Source organism: Aedes albopictus, chromosome 2 (assembly GCF_035046485.1).
Source record: "Aedes albopictus strain Foshan chromosome 2, AalbF5, whole genome shotgun sequence".
NCBI lineage: Eukaryota > Metazoa > Arthropoda > Insecta > Diptera > Culicidae > Aedes > Aedes albopictus.
In genome coordinates, this window is record NC_085137.1 from 259,966,986 (window position 1) to 259,982,471 (window position 15,486).

A 15,486-nucleotide genomic window follows, 5' to 3' on the forward strand; every position below is an offset into this window, starting at 1 on the left:
ACCATCAGCAATTTTGTAAAACCTGCAATACGAACGATCACAAAGTCTCCAGTAGATCTTGCCCACTTTGGCAACTGGAAAACACCATACAAAGAGTCAAAGTGGACCAAGGGGTCTCCTATCCCATGGCCCGTCGGATCGTTGAGCAAAATCGAGGTGAGAGCGCGTTTGCCAATATTGTCGGTCCCGCCGACAATGACGCACTCCGGAAAACTAACGAGAGGGTAGATCAGCTAACTGCTGCTCTGGCATCCAAGGATGCTGAGATAGCTAAACTTCGGGCAGCCCTTGCCTTCCGTCCCACCCAACCGATAGCAGTCAACGAAGAGATCGCCGCCTTGAAATCTATTGTTGCCGACCAGGCAAAGCAAATTCAGATACTCACCAGCCAATTATCCGCGTTTCTCAACGCCGTTATGCCCGCAGCCAGCATTTCCCTCCCTCAACCTGTTGTCTCTTTACCGACTAACATCGTACAATCAGGTGTGTCTACCGCCGAACCAGTAGCCGCTACCTCTGCCACCACTACCGTCGGTGCCACTGCTACAACCCTTACTGTTACTCCGATTGCTCCTACTGAAGCCGACGACGCTACCATTGCCGTCGAAAGTACGGCCACTTCTTCAAACTCCACAACCGCCGACGCCCCCATAACCACTGCTAAGCCTCTCCCGGTAAACGACCTCGATAATGTTTCTTGGGACTCCGATTCACACTCCTCCGAACAAAGTGCAGAGTTCTTCTCTCCACATCTAGAGAAGTCTGTAGCTTCACCTCGTACGCCACTCTCTAACCGCCCTGGAACACCCATTCCTGGGTCTGTCAAGTCAAATACGGATCCCACGAAAATTCCTAGTAAGCGTCCCAGAGGGAAAATCTCTCGGACTGAAACACTTTTCCAGCAACAACAGCAAAAGAAATCCAAACTGAAGAGTTCGTCCATTAATCTTGGGGCTATCCCTAAGTCACGGTAAGACCATTAATCTACTCCTCTCTTCCCCTCCATCACCACCCCTACCTAGTAACATGACTGATAACGCTGTACCTTCTTGCTCCAATTTTCCTGGAGTCACAGAACAACGAGATACGGAACAAACGGCTTCGGGTCGTCGGGGCGCCAGCGTACCGGAAGCCCTGTCCCAACCGGAATCGCTGGACCGACTCCGGCACCCAGCCACCCAAAACTGTATCACTGTCCACCTTGATAGTCGGGGCGCCAGCGTACCGGAAGCCTTTCCTCAACCGGAATCGCTGGGTCGACTCAGGCATCTTGGAACGGATATATACGAAGAGCTCCAGAACAATCGATGCCCAGCTAAATCCGCCGGTAGCCGTGGCCCCCTCAGTGCGGACGTCTCCCACACCGGAACTGACGGACCACCTGCGGCGCCGGGGGGAGATCTGGAAGAGGGTAGTACGGCCTCAATGCCTGCTACACTGGACGACGTGGGAAGAAGTGAAGGTTTTAACGAAGTCGGGACGCGCCGGGCTCTACCCGCTACCCCGAAGGACTGCGTGGGAAATCAAGCTTCTTTAGGACAAGTACCCACCACGGACGGCTTAGAAAGCCGCCTACCAAGCACTTTTTCCGCCTCTGATGGCCAAAGAAGCAGCTCGCCAAGGATATCGGTCATCCCGGATGGCCAAATAAGTTGTCTGTCACCATACGCTACCCCATTTTTCCCAACCACCACTGGACCTCTCGGACACTCAACGGGTCCGTCAACTAGGTCCTGTATTAGCGAAGAAACAGCAGAGACAGCAACATCCTTTTTTTCCGCCGTCGGATCATCCCTGCCTTTGGTGGGTTCACCATCAGGACCTGCCACTGGTGGGGCTCTGTTTCGTTCGAGCACCACGTTTGTCACTAGCCCCACGTCTCAGGTAAGGTCTAATCACCCTATTCCGGCCCTGCCCGAACCGGTCAGATTTTGTCTGCAATGGAACATCAACGGATTCTTTAACAATCTGGCGGACCTTGAGCTACTGGTTAATAGTGAACCTCCCTGGATTTTGGCCCTTCAAGAGATAAACAAGATTACAGTTGATCAACTAAACCGCTCCCTCGGTGGGAGATACAGCTGGACCATAAAACGTGGAGTCAATTTTCGACACTCCGTAGCCCTAGGTGTTCTTAGGTTCCTCCCTTTTGTAAACCTGGACATTGACTCTTCCCTCCCAATTGTCGGTGTTAAACTGCAGGGCCCAATCAAGATGGCGATGATCTGTGTTTACCTGCCATGCGGGGCTATACCGAATCTTCATAGCGAGCTAGAAAGTCTGCTAAACCAAATCCCACAGCCAAGAATGATTCTTGGCGATTTCAACTCACACCACCCAGCTTGGGGCGGAACGCGTTCTGACCACAGGGGGACGACACTTTTTGAGACCTTCGAGGCTGGTGATCTAACCATCCTCAACGACGGATCGCCAACGTACTTCAGCGGACCTCACTCGACCGCGATCGATGTTTCCGTCGTCAGTCGGTCCGAAATCCAGCGTTTTTTTTGGACTCGTAACCCGGATCTACATGGTAGCAATCACCACCCGTTACAAATTTCAGTGGCAACTGAAGCACCTGCTACGACGAGGCGTCCTCGCTGGGTCTACGATCTTGCTAATTGGACAGAATACAACAAAATAGTCTATGCTTCGTTACAAACCTCCAGTCCGAAAGACATGGCCGAATTTACTGCTCTTCTTACGCAAGCGGCGACGTTGTCCATCCCAAAATCCGGGAGCAAACCTGGTCGCAAAGCACTACGTTGGTGGTCGCCGGAGATTAAAAAGATAGTTAAAGCTCGAAGGAAAGCACTTCGAGCCGTCAAGCGAGTGGCCCTCGATCATCCAAACCGAGAAATGTTGCTGGATCGCTACCGATCCTTGCGTAATGACTGCCGGCAAGCCATACGTGAAGCAAAATGAACCTCTTGGAAAAAAATTCCTAGAGAGTATCGATGCCAGCCAATCTTCTGCCGAACTGTGGTCCAGGGTTAACGCCCTTAGCGGTAAACGTACTGCCGTGCCAGCCACCGTTAGCTTGGATGGGACCAACACCACGGATCCGATCGCCATTGCAAGTGGTCTTGGCAAATATTTTGCTGACCTAGCAGCCTTCGACAGCTATGACACGAACTTTGTGCGGCAGACTGGCGCTACTACTACCGATATTGCGAGTTTCTACGTCCCAGTGGACAGCATACCGCTGGACATCAATCAACCATTCTCCTACAGTGAATTGCAATTCGCCCTGAGCTGTAGTAGCGGCAAATCAGCCGGCCCCGATGACATTGGGTATCCGATGCTAAAAAACCTCGACTCGTCTAGTAAGCTTGTTCTGCTCGAGCTTCTAAACTCAATATGGAGTCGTCATCATTACCCCCCTGAGTGGCGGGAGAGTTTGGTGGTCCCTATACCTAAGCCCGGCAGCCAGACACGCCAGTCATCCAGTTTTCGACCCATCTCCCTCACGTGTTGCCTTTCGAAGGTAGCCGAACGCATGGTCAACAGGCGTTTAACACATTATCTGCAAGAAAACAGGTTCCTCGATCATCGTCAACACGCTTTCAGATCAGGGTACGGAACCAACACGTATTTTGCTGCCCTAGGAGAAGCTCTACAGAAAGCTAAGAACTTAGGCCACCATACCGAGATCATTTCCTTGGATATCTCGAAGGCGTTCAACAGAACTTGGACGCCTTTAATTCTCCGTAAACTAGTACGCTGGGGCCTCGCTGGTAACATTCTCCAATTCATTAAAAACTTTTTAACTGATCGTACCTTTAGAGTCATAATAGGGGACAGCAAATCGGAGTCCTTCAGAGAGGAAACTGGCGTTCCACAAGGATCTGTAATCTCAGTGACGTTATTTCTCATCTTGATGAATGGTGTCTTCGAGGACCTTACAAATGGCGTCCAAATCTTCGTGTACTCCGATGACATCGTCATTGTCGTGTCTGGCCCCACCATCCTCGCCACTCGCAGGAAGGCACAGGCAGCCGTGACCAGGGTAGCCAAATGGGCTGCGTCTGTAGGGTTCACCATGTCAGCTCCAAAGAGTGTACGCTGCCACATCTGTAACTCCGGTCATCGGGTAAAAGGACCACCCATCAGCATAAACAACCAGCCGATTCCGTTACGCAAAACTGTTAGGATCCTAGGGATTACTATCAATCGCAGTCTAACCTTCAAACCACACTTCGACGGCGTTAAGGCTAGTTGCCAGAGCCGCCTTAATCTACACGCAGAAAAATGGCGCTTGTTTAAAACAATAAAACGCATGGTTGATTTTCAAACTGAGAATTTACTTATTCCAAAGTTATATTTAATTGTTTTCATTTAGAGTTTATCGATAAAAACAACCGATTACCATCATTTCATATAATGTCAAAAATTTCATTTGTTTCAACAAAATAAAAACCATAAACATGGTCCGAAAGCACTCACACACCTATAAAATGCTTACCCCAACATCGCCACAACAAAGAAGGTGCAGCAAATCCATCACGCCAACTTCCAAGTGCAGCTTTGGTCGTGATGGATAACGCGCTGGTACTCACGACAGCATCCACAAAAAGTTGATCGGCTTCGCCTTTTTTGTCTTTTTTTTAGTTGTTCTCCTCTCCATCCGCTCACCGACGGTCTAAAAATAGATTTCCGAGCTGCCGCAGGAGCTGCTGTCACCAACACAATCACATTCCGGCTTTGTTAGTCACAAAAGTGCAGTCGTTTAAAACAATCTGTTATTTTATGTTGAAACTACCAAATCTGTGTTTGTTCTAACAAACTGTGGAATATTTCGTCAAATGAAAACATTTGTATTATCAATCAATGCAACAGTTCAGTTTAAACTAGAAATCAATTTGTCGCTATAGTAAACTGAAAAATCGGTTGATTTGAACTATAATTTAATTATGTTTACAATTTATTTTTCTGCGTGTAATAAAAGCGCTTTCCAGTTCCCACCGAAGCATCAATCGGAAACTTCGTTTTCGCGTAGCCGCCGCCACTGTCGACAGCCGTTTACTGTATGGTCTGGAGATAACCAGCTTGTCCATTGATACCTTGATCAGAACATTCGCGCCGGTGTACAACCGGTACTTAAGGATAATCTCTGGTCTTCTGCCTTCCACGCTGGCGGACACCGCTTGTGTTGAAGCAGGCCTTCTGCCCTTCCGTTATCGAATAGTTGCGGCCCTCTGCTGTAAGGCTGTCGCTATAGCGGAGAATACCGCAGGAAATGCCAGAACCTACCTGCTAGAAATGGCTAACAGTCTACTCCAGAACATTGCGGGTGTCTCACTACCACCAATCGCCAAGTCCCACTGGTCCGGAGAGCGCAATTGGCGTGGGTCTAAGTTTAAATTTGAACGCAAGATTCAAAACAGTTTTAATGCCGGAGACAACTCTGTCCAGCTACGACAATCCGTAGCTGAACTACTCCGTACTAAGTATGACAACCATCACCGGCGGTACACCGATGGCTCGCTGTCTTCGCAGGGTGTCGGCATGGGAGTCGCTGGGGAAAACTTGGCGATCAGCAGGAGCCTTCCTAACCAATGCTCGGTTTTTTCTGCCGAGGCCGCGGCCATTCTCGCTGCCGCCACAACACCGGCAAATCGGCCTGTCGTCATCATAACAGATTCAGCGAGCTGTATCTCAGCCTTACAATCCGAAAGGCCTCGGCATCCATGGGTTCAGCGAATAATTAAATGCGCCCCACCTGGCGTGACATTTCTCTGGGTCCCAGGGCACTGCGGTGTTCCTGGAAACGAAACTGTAGACCACCTAGCAGGGACAGGGGCATCCGACAGTCGCTACACACGTACAGTACCATCGATCGACGCCAAACGCTGGGTTCGCTCAATACTACACGATGCTTGGCAGAGGGAATGGATTCAACCTAGCGGAGCGTATTTGAAGAAAATAAAGAGAAGCGTGGATCCGTGGACTGACCCCAAATCTATGAAGGATCAGATCATCATCTAGACTGCGAACGGGGCACACCAGGATGTCTCATGACTTCGGAGGTGGTCCTTTCCATCGGACCTGTGAAATTTGCGGAGTTCACAACTCTGCTGAGCACATTGTCTGTGTCTGCCCAGCATACGAGGGTCCACGGCAGCTGTACGGGATTCCGGGAAGTATTTGCGATGCCCTCAGCAACGATGCGTCGGCACTCGCGGCTCTTCTGTGCTTCGTGAAAGACGCTGGACTCTATTTTAAGATTTAGATTTGCTCCTTAAATGTCTATTTTTGTTAGTTATATGCTGTATCCTCGTATTGCAACGTTCCTCTTTTTGTCGCATTATCTATTTGTAAGATTTTCGGATTTCGTCCGCTCTGTGATTTAAGATTTCTCCGATCAAGTGTTGTATAGACGTTTTTAGATTGTATCCTTCTGTAACTTTTGAACTGTGTTTGTTATACTCTGTAAATGATGCTCTGTGAAATAGTTTTAAGAAGAACTTGTGTAGTTTTTTCAGGCGAACCCTTCAGGATCGTCCTGTTGATCGAGACTCGGGATGAACCTGCCTACGGCAGAAAATCCCTAAATAAAAAAGAAAAAAAAACTCTTTAACCGGCGGAGTTATTATTTCAAAGATATTTTCTTTGACACATTCTACCGTGACGTTACAACGCACATTGGGCAAAACCAAGCCCAAAGGTGGAAAAATAATAACTTTCTTAATACAAGACCCTATGTGACCATCAATGACTCATAACAAATCATAACAAATGCCGTAAAACAGCATAAATTCTCAAATTATAGGGGGAACTGGGGTAAAACGGGCTCTATAACTCGCTTCAGAGTAGTTACCCGTACATGAATCATCCACCAACCAATTCATGAGAAAATTTGCTTTCGAATAAGCCATAGGGTCTTGTATTAAGAAAGTTATTAATTTTTTCCACCTTTGGGCTTGATTTTGCCCAATGTGCACTCCATGAATTGAGTAAACGAAAAAACGGGACAGCATAGCATAGCATGAATACTTGCACAAATGTTGGATGGAGTTGCAAAGTTGAATATATCCATTGACATTGCTGATATCGCTACTATCTAAAATGTCATAGATCCACTCAGCTCCACACACCTGTCCAAGTCCTTGCAAGCATTTATAAAGCCCTTCATCAACTTAGAAAGAGCCCAGAGCTGAAGCAGCTTCCAATAGATAAAAGGATGTTGAAAATAGCGAATTTTCAACATATATAACAATGAAGAGTACAAAGAGAGTAATCAGAAAGACCTCACCAAGTTTCGCGAAGTCCACTGACTCTGAGCGTTACGTTGCACCTGTATTGATCTGCTTTGCATGAACCATTCTTTCTTGATATGCTGCAAACGGCTGGGCTGGAAGTTTCTGCCAAATGCAATCGCGCTGGGAAGAACTGCCCGGCAATGTTCACCATCAGGATGATCCATCTGACATTCACCCGCTTGATCCAATCCATCACGACCATCTTGAGCTCTTCGTTGCCCATCATCTTCTGACAAATTTCCTCCTGAAGAAGATGCGTTCGGAACGAACCTCCGGACGAACGTGGCAGCACTAGGATCTTTCTTCTCCTCCTATTTTCCTTATCGTCGACCATTTTTTAACACGGAAATGGTCAAGCTTTCTCCTTCATCTGGCAGCTTCGCAGACATAACAACTCCAATGGTTGTTCCAGCAGGCTAAACTTCCGGCGGTTTGGTTGGCCAAATTTCGTATTTTATTTTGAATTTGATCGGGGCAATAAAAAATCGGTGGGGGGGGGGGAGGTTGTCTGAAATGTCCGAAATATAATAGACGTCGTCTTTAGGTGGCATCTTACATGTGAGATGACCCTTTTGCACCGCTTCCGTTTCACGAACCAACTTTTAAAATCGATGAAAATGCATTAGTTGTAACGATTTTTTTTTCAATTTGTCTTCGATTTCGACACAGTACGCCCTGCGCACACATTAAAATATGCATAAGGTCTGTACTCAAAAAAAAAATGCACCACATAAAATTATGTATAACTTTGTACTGAACGCATTTAAACAGCTACTGTATAGTATGTGTAGATGATTTTATGAAAATTTCATAAAAATCGGTAAAATATTGGCAAAGATATCTCAAACGCAAAAAAATGATATTTTTTTAAATTTTGTAAGAACGAAGATTAAAAAAATAATTCTTTTTTTACTCTTTTAGCTCTAGAACCGGAAATACTCAGCCGTTTACGATGAAATTCGAAACATCTACGTATTCAGTGTTTGGCTCAAAAAGTCTAAATTAATTTCTTTTTCATGAACATAAGTTCGAGATGGGATTCTTTACTAATAGTTTTTGATCCTCGTATACATTTTGCTAAACTGATCGATGGAATCATTGTATAATTATCAAAATTATCGTTATATAAGGTAACATTGATCATACCTATCAACTTTTACCAACGGTCATTGCATATAAGTAAAAGTTACACGTTTCATATTATTAAAAAAAAAAAACTGGTTCGCTCAGTACAGATTTAACTAACCCAAGAATCTTTTAATACATTTTTGTATTTTTAAATAAGAAATGTCTTCAATAAACAATGTTCGTATATGTAAAAAATACCCTGACAAGTAAAATGCAGTGTCCCTAAATTATTTTGGAGTTTTTTGATAAATAAATTTCTCTAAACCGTGATTTACGCCTAAAGGTAGGCAGGACTTAGAGAGCCAGCTAGTTTGCAGAGCACCAAACCAACCGACGTAAATGATATAAAATCTGAAGTAGGTACCAAATAACGGATCGCAATGAAAAGGTGATCGATTGGTCACTACCAGCGGCTGACCAATCGATCAACTTTTCAGTGCAATCCGTCATTTGGTTCTCAGATTTGTGCTCTTGAAAATTCAACGTGTGCCTTCGTTCTGTAATCTCCATAAGCCAAGTGTTATGGCGAGACATTGTTCATAGTTCACTCAGTGATTATTTTTCGATTGATTTGTTTGGTCCACCGAAGAAAAACCGTTGCATAGTTTCGTGAATATTTCTGCTGAATTATCAAGCAAATATTGTTTAGGTGCTGTTACGTCGAATGCCTAACAAATGAAGCTATTACAATGATTAAACGATTAAAGTTTGAAAAAAAATGGATTATTACCCCACTATAGAGTGTGTTTTTGAAACAAAGTCGAAATGCCGCTTTTTTTCATTCGGATCGGCCGCAAGCGCGTCGTCGTCGTCGTCATCTATTTGACAGTGCTCATCTTCGTACGGGGCGGTTTAGTGTGTTTTTGGAGGCAAAGTGGAAGTGCCGCTTTTTACAATCGGATCGGCCGCGTCGTCGTCGTCGTCAATTTGAATGTGCACATCGTCGTACCCGTGTGTAGTTATAGCGGTTCACTGTGATTTAGGAGAAGAGGCCAGTTAGTAGAAGATGCTGCAGCACATACGCACTGGACACTTCGAAGGATGTTTGTTGGTGAGCTCGTTCAATTTTATCATAATAATTAATTCTAAAGGATGTATAAATTCTGCTCTGGTTTTTGTGCATTTATCTAACAAATATTGAAAAGTTCGTCACGTCATGTGTCGGCGCTAGTTCCCAATGCACATTTAGTTGATAAAAAATATATGTCTTTTATTTTTTGCATGTACACAAAAATTTGAATGGTTCGTCATCTTCGGTGTCCACATTTTTAATATTTTAGTCAAAATGAATAAATGTTTTGACTCAAATAAAGGATGCATGAATCACATCACTTACCAAAGTGAATCCAAATCGTGTGACTCTCCCCCTTCTAACTAACAAAAACTCCTTCCCGTGACGGTCGTGGAGAAGATAAGGTGATCTCGGTATCTAGTAGCAACGTACGTTATACTAACATTCCTTCCTTTCCTCGATGACCGTAAGGACGTGGCCGGCACCGTTATTGACTAATAAAGTTTGGAATTCTCGAACTGTGCACATTGAGGGCGGTAGCTACTTCCAAGCTCCGTTTGTTGATTCCTTGTGCAATTTCGATTGTTCTGGTCAATCACGGAGTAGCAACTACGAATTGTACGGTCATCTATGCTCATTAGTGTGGGTCATCGGAACCGTTTTCTCAGATCAAACCTTTTTTGGTTCCGTTTCGGGTCCTGAGTATCTGTGCAAAATTTGACCACGATCGGTTGCGTCTACACTTTGCGCATTGCAATTGAAATTTGTATGGGATTTTGTATGGGAAAACATACTTTTTTGCATTTTTGTCATAAGTTGAAAAAGTTTGTCTTAAACTTTTTAACCGATACTATAAAATGATAGCCTAGGATGTTCTGAAAAACTTTGTTGAACACCGCAAAGCGATCCGATGCTTGTGAAAATAGTTATAATCAACAAACCGCATGCATGTGTTTATGTTTTAACATGTAAAGGAATATCAATTGCAACAAAATTGTACTGTTTCACCAAGCAATGTCAACGCTATAACTTTTTTCATAAGCATCAGATCACTTCGCGGTCTTCGACAAAGTTTTTCAGGGCACCCTAGGCTATGTTTTCACTTTATCGGTTACATGGTTTTAGAAAAAATTCGAGCTTGTTATGAGAAAAATGCAAAAAAGTTTGTTTTCCCATGTAAAACCCCATACAAACTTCAAACGCGATGCGCAAAACGTAGACAGAACCGATCGTGCTCAAATTTTGCACACTTATTTGGGTCCTGAAATGGGATCAAAAAAGCTTTGATTTGATAGAAAACCATTGAATTTTTAATTTTTCCATATAAACGATGACCCACTCTAATGCTCATGCTCAAGCTCAATTGGATTATTACCCCACTATACCCTACCGCCTGCGCTGCATTCTGCTCCTCCAGAACCGCTCTGAACTCCTGCCCGAACAATTCATTCCACAAGCTAGGCAAATGGGCTTTGTGAACTAGAGCTTGAAAAATGGAAGTTGCACAACCCGGTCAACAAGTGTAAGGCAGTAGAATAGAAAAAAATCACTTAAATAAAAATATTTCGTTAACCCTCGAGTGATCGTGTTGTTGTATTTTCTACAACACGTTGAAAAAATCTCACTTTTTGTATTCAGCATTAGAGTGTTGCTGGAAAAGGCTTTACATACATGCAAAAACTTTTGTACTTATCGATAAGAAAATATGATTCCTAATTGGAAAAGGTTATTTTTGCTAGGATAACTGGTCGAAACCATTTCAAAAAAGCTCCGTATTGTAAAAAAATGTCGTTCCAAAATTTTGAACAGCACAAGTACCAGCAAACGTTAAGAAGCAAACGGATGTCTTACCGACTGTTTACTGCATTTGTTTTGGTGGTACGCCAAGCTTTGCCAACCGAAAATTTAGATGAGCTGCGAAAAGCAATAAGTTTAAATGAAATGTGTTTATAAACCCCAATAAACTGGGTGGTAGTTCTTATTTGCACAGAAAACTTTCAAAAAATGATAAATTTGATTTCAGAAAAATGCTAAGGCCATCCCGACTAGATGGACATTACAAAATTATAACAAGCTGTGTTATTTTGTTACAATACATTTTTATAACAAGGGTTGTTATAAAACATGTACCGTTAGTAGTTAAAATAACAAAAATTCTAACAAATTTCCCACTGAAAATAACAAAAATGTAATAACTTGTGTTATGATCATAACAAAAATATTACAAAGCTTGTTCCATGAAATATGATAGAATTTAACAAAATTATAACAAATTGTGTTATAATTCCTTTGACACCTAGGGTAAAAACTAATTTTTATACTCATTGTTTAGGTAAATATTTTTAAGTGTGTCATTCTATTTTTAGAAAAAGAAAGTAACATAAAAAATAGTTTCAAGAACGTTATAAAATTTTTGGATCCGAACGGGATTTGAACTAAGACGCTTTCCTTCGGTAGAAATCTGGCGCCTCTACCAATGAGTCCATCACGGCTCTTGGAGAGGGTGGTAATAGAAGCTTTACTGGTTCTACATATTGCCAGTTTCGTCATTCAAATCCTTGTATGTCTGACGTACACGCGAGGGGTAGTATGACGTCACATTGGGCTCGTTGACACATAAAAGACTTGATTTGTCGTGAGAGATTTTGTTTTAATCGATCACAATTATATCATATGCAGATATGATAACAACTTTAGATATAATTTAGTTATGTTCAAAATTTTATTTTGTTTTAAGCAGTGAAATTAAATCCATCACATTAGCGGTCATCCATTAAGTATATTATCACGTTTAGAGGAGGTAGGGAGGGTTGAAAACTTCCAATTTTAGCGTTGCGTACTTAATCCTTCAGGACGCGCGCCGGTGGAAAAAGTACAATACCAGAAAACCTCGCTCGTCGTATACGGCGCGAGCAAGGTGCAGTTTCAGGATCAAACTGGCGCGAGTCCTGAAAGGTTAATGGATGCTCCCTAAGGTCGAAGTAAAATAGGCAGAATAAACAAATTCCATGATTAAAGCCTGTATCCGCAATAATCGGGATACAAAAGCACGTCAGTAGCTCTGTAATGAATCGATAGAATTGGCAAAATAATTCACTGAGGACTCTTTGGTGTATGTTTATTATTTGTGCCAAATTTCATAAAAATCGATGCATTACTTTTAACCATGGATGAAAAACAAACAGACGTGGTTTTAAGCATTTTGTACAATCATGATCAATTTTCATTCGCATACTAGATGGTTCTTTTACGCTACAGTTTAAAGTTATGTGATGATAATTATGAAACTTCGTGAGCAGTTATGATACTTATAGAGACACTTTCTTGCAAAATTTCATCAACTTTGATCAATTAGTTTAAAAGCTACTGGTGTTGATGGGGGTGAGTGTTAGTGAAAATTGTTCGTGTTTTTCATGTGCGATTTTATTCATAACTTTTGAATTTCTCTGCAAATTTTCATGAAATTTTCACAGATGCTAGTTGATTATGTGTATACTATGCCTGCAAAATTTGATGATTATTGGTATAGTACTTTCAATAGTACATTCGAAACAATAAAGGGTGCTCAATAATTGCTGTCTGAGGGGCTAAGATCACGTTCAGTCTCAATACATGTTTCGACTATAAAATTGTTCATAGTGCATCGATTTTATTGAAATTTTGCCAATGCAACTAATGTAAATTGAGAGGTTTGTGTTCAAAATTTCAGCCATTTACTTTGCCAAATTAAAGAGTTAAAGCGTTGACAAGAAAAACTAGGGCGCACATTCAACTCTTTCATTGCTACAAACAAAAGTACTGCACCGATTCACATGAAATTTTGTAGGTGAAATGAACACATCTTAATATACTATTAGACAAAATTTGAGCAATTTCAATGTATCTATTGCAGAGTTACAGCTGTATTTCTGTATCCCGATTATTGCGGATACAGGTTTTATTTGGCACAAAGCCAATTGGTTTCCTTATCATTTTTTCTTTAATATGAATGGTTTCTGAGTTACAGTTTTTCAAGAACATTCATGTCAAAACATGAATACTTCTCAAAAGTTACTCTAGAAACCAAACGATCTTTTCTCACGCCTCAACATTTATACAATTGTTATGCTGAATACGTTAGCTAAGTTTCGCCCGAAACTGAGATATTAAAGTTTTGTCGTATACCGATTTCGCGCAGATTCGCTATATAGTGGTTTCACTTTTACACGACTTTCTCTAAGCGACTTTCCCACAGTTTTGAAGTTACGCGTAGTTCATTATAGAAGATTTTTCTTTCCTGTTAGCCTTTTTTCCGCCGGTCCTTCAATTTCTACTAAAGAACGCTCTTTTCTCTCGAGGGGTCAATATTACAAAAATTATCAAACTTGTTTGCGTCAATACAAAAAATCTAGAAAATTTAGAAATTATTTGTTACAAAAATCATAGCAAATGTTATAATAAATTTGTTACGAATTTATGTTATAGGCAATTATTTTAATACGCATAATATAACAAATTTTGTTATATACCTGTTTGAATAAATAATACAAGTTTTGTTATAGTTTTGTTTCTTAAATAATAACAAATTTTGTTACAATTTTGTTATGGTCATTGAAATATGAGAATCCTTACAACAAAATTATATCAAATTATGTTATTCCTAACAACGGTTGTTATAATTTTGTTAGTATTTTGTTAGGTGCTTCTGGTCGGGATGGCTTCATGGATTTTTTTTTTCAGGTTTTGATAAAGGTATTTCTAAGACAACTTACACAGTGCAACATTTTTTTGTCTCAAGAGCAAACTTATGTGTCTCTGACAGATTTTGGGCCGCTAAATCCGAATCCGAGCTCAGATTTGCTCCAGCACGTCACAGTTTTGAGCTATACCTCAATTTATAGTGCAAAATATGCGTTTTAAGGCTTTTTTTATTTCAAGCCATTAAACATGGACATATTGTTTAAGCAATCTAAGAGTAAATTGATCAATTGACATCTACATTAATGACTCATGCAAAATATTTCGTTTTACCAAATTAAATTTGGTCAGGTGTCAAAATGAGATTCCACAAATCTTAAAAAAAAATGATTGTAGTCATCGTAATACAAGTGCAAATATATGTACATAACGGCAAAAAAAATGATCCCTTTTGAATAATACAAGAAAAACCACAAATTCTCCGAAATAATAAAAAATAAATAAAAACCATATTTTACTGGAGCTAAGCCGATTGCAGCATGTGACTTGCCTTGCATAATTAAACATTTTATAATAAATCATACAACCATCTCAGTGCGCATAAGGTGAGGCGCATTTAATAGCACTTTATTAGAAATTATTATAAAAATACTAAATTTCAACCTTGAAACATTATTACAATCGCTTATGGATGGAAACTTGAAGCAGAAAATTGCACATTTCAAAATATCGACTAAACAACATTTTTATCAATTCCAATGCACCGACACGGTATCAGATATAAATAAGTCTACCGCTAGTCATCAGCTCGCAGCAAGCAAGCCTGCATTAATTATTTTATATATTATTCTAACGTCATTTTTGCCTTTTTTTTGGTATCACAATGATAAATATTAGTTGCCACCTGCACTCAGCAGGGTCAACCTCAGGGAACTTACCACCGTGTTCCCTGCCATCATTTATGCACGAATGCACAAAAAACATAAGCTCTCCCTCACTAGGACAAAAATCGAAGAGGATGGCATGTGCAATAGAACTATTTATCGTAAGCCTTATTTCATTTTGCAAGCGTGGACGCTACCACCTGTACCTTACCGGCGGGAGGTGTTGGTGTGCATGATGCACTTGTCAGCGCAGTTTTTCGTTTTTGGTATCACTTTAATGAAAAGTTTGATGGGCTGCAAACGGTGATGGATTTTAATTTTCTTTTCAACATTGGAAATGCCACTCGCCAATTCTGCCGACAGTCAGGCGAACCCGGAAAACCAAATTGCATTGTATTAATGAGAATGTTGGTTTTGCATGAAACATAGATTCGGTCGCTGTTAGTCATTTGAATAATGAGTTTCGAATTGATATGTTTCATAGACGAGGTCTTGTTTTTCTTAATTATCGGTATGAAAAACA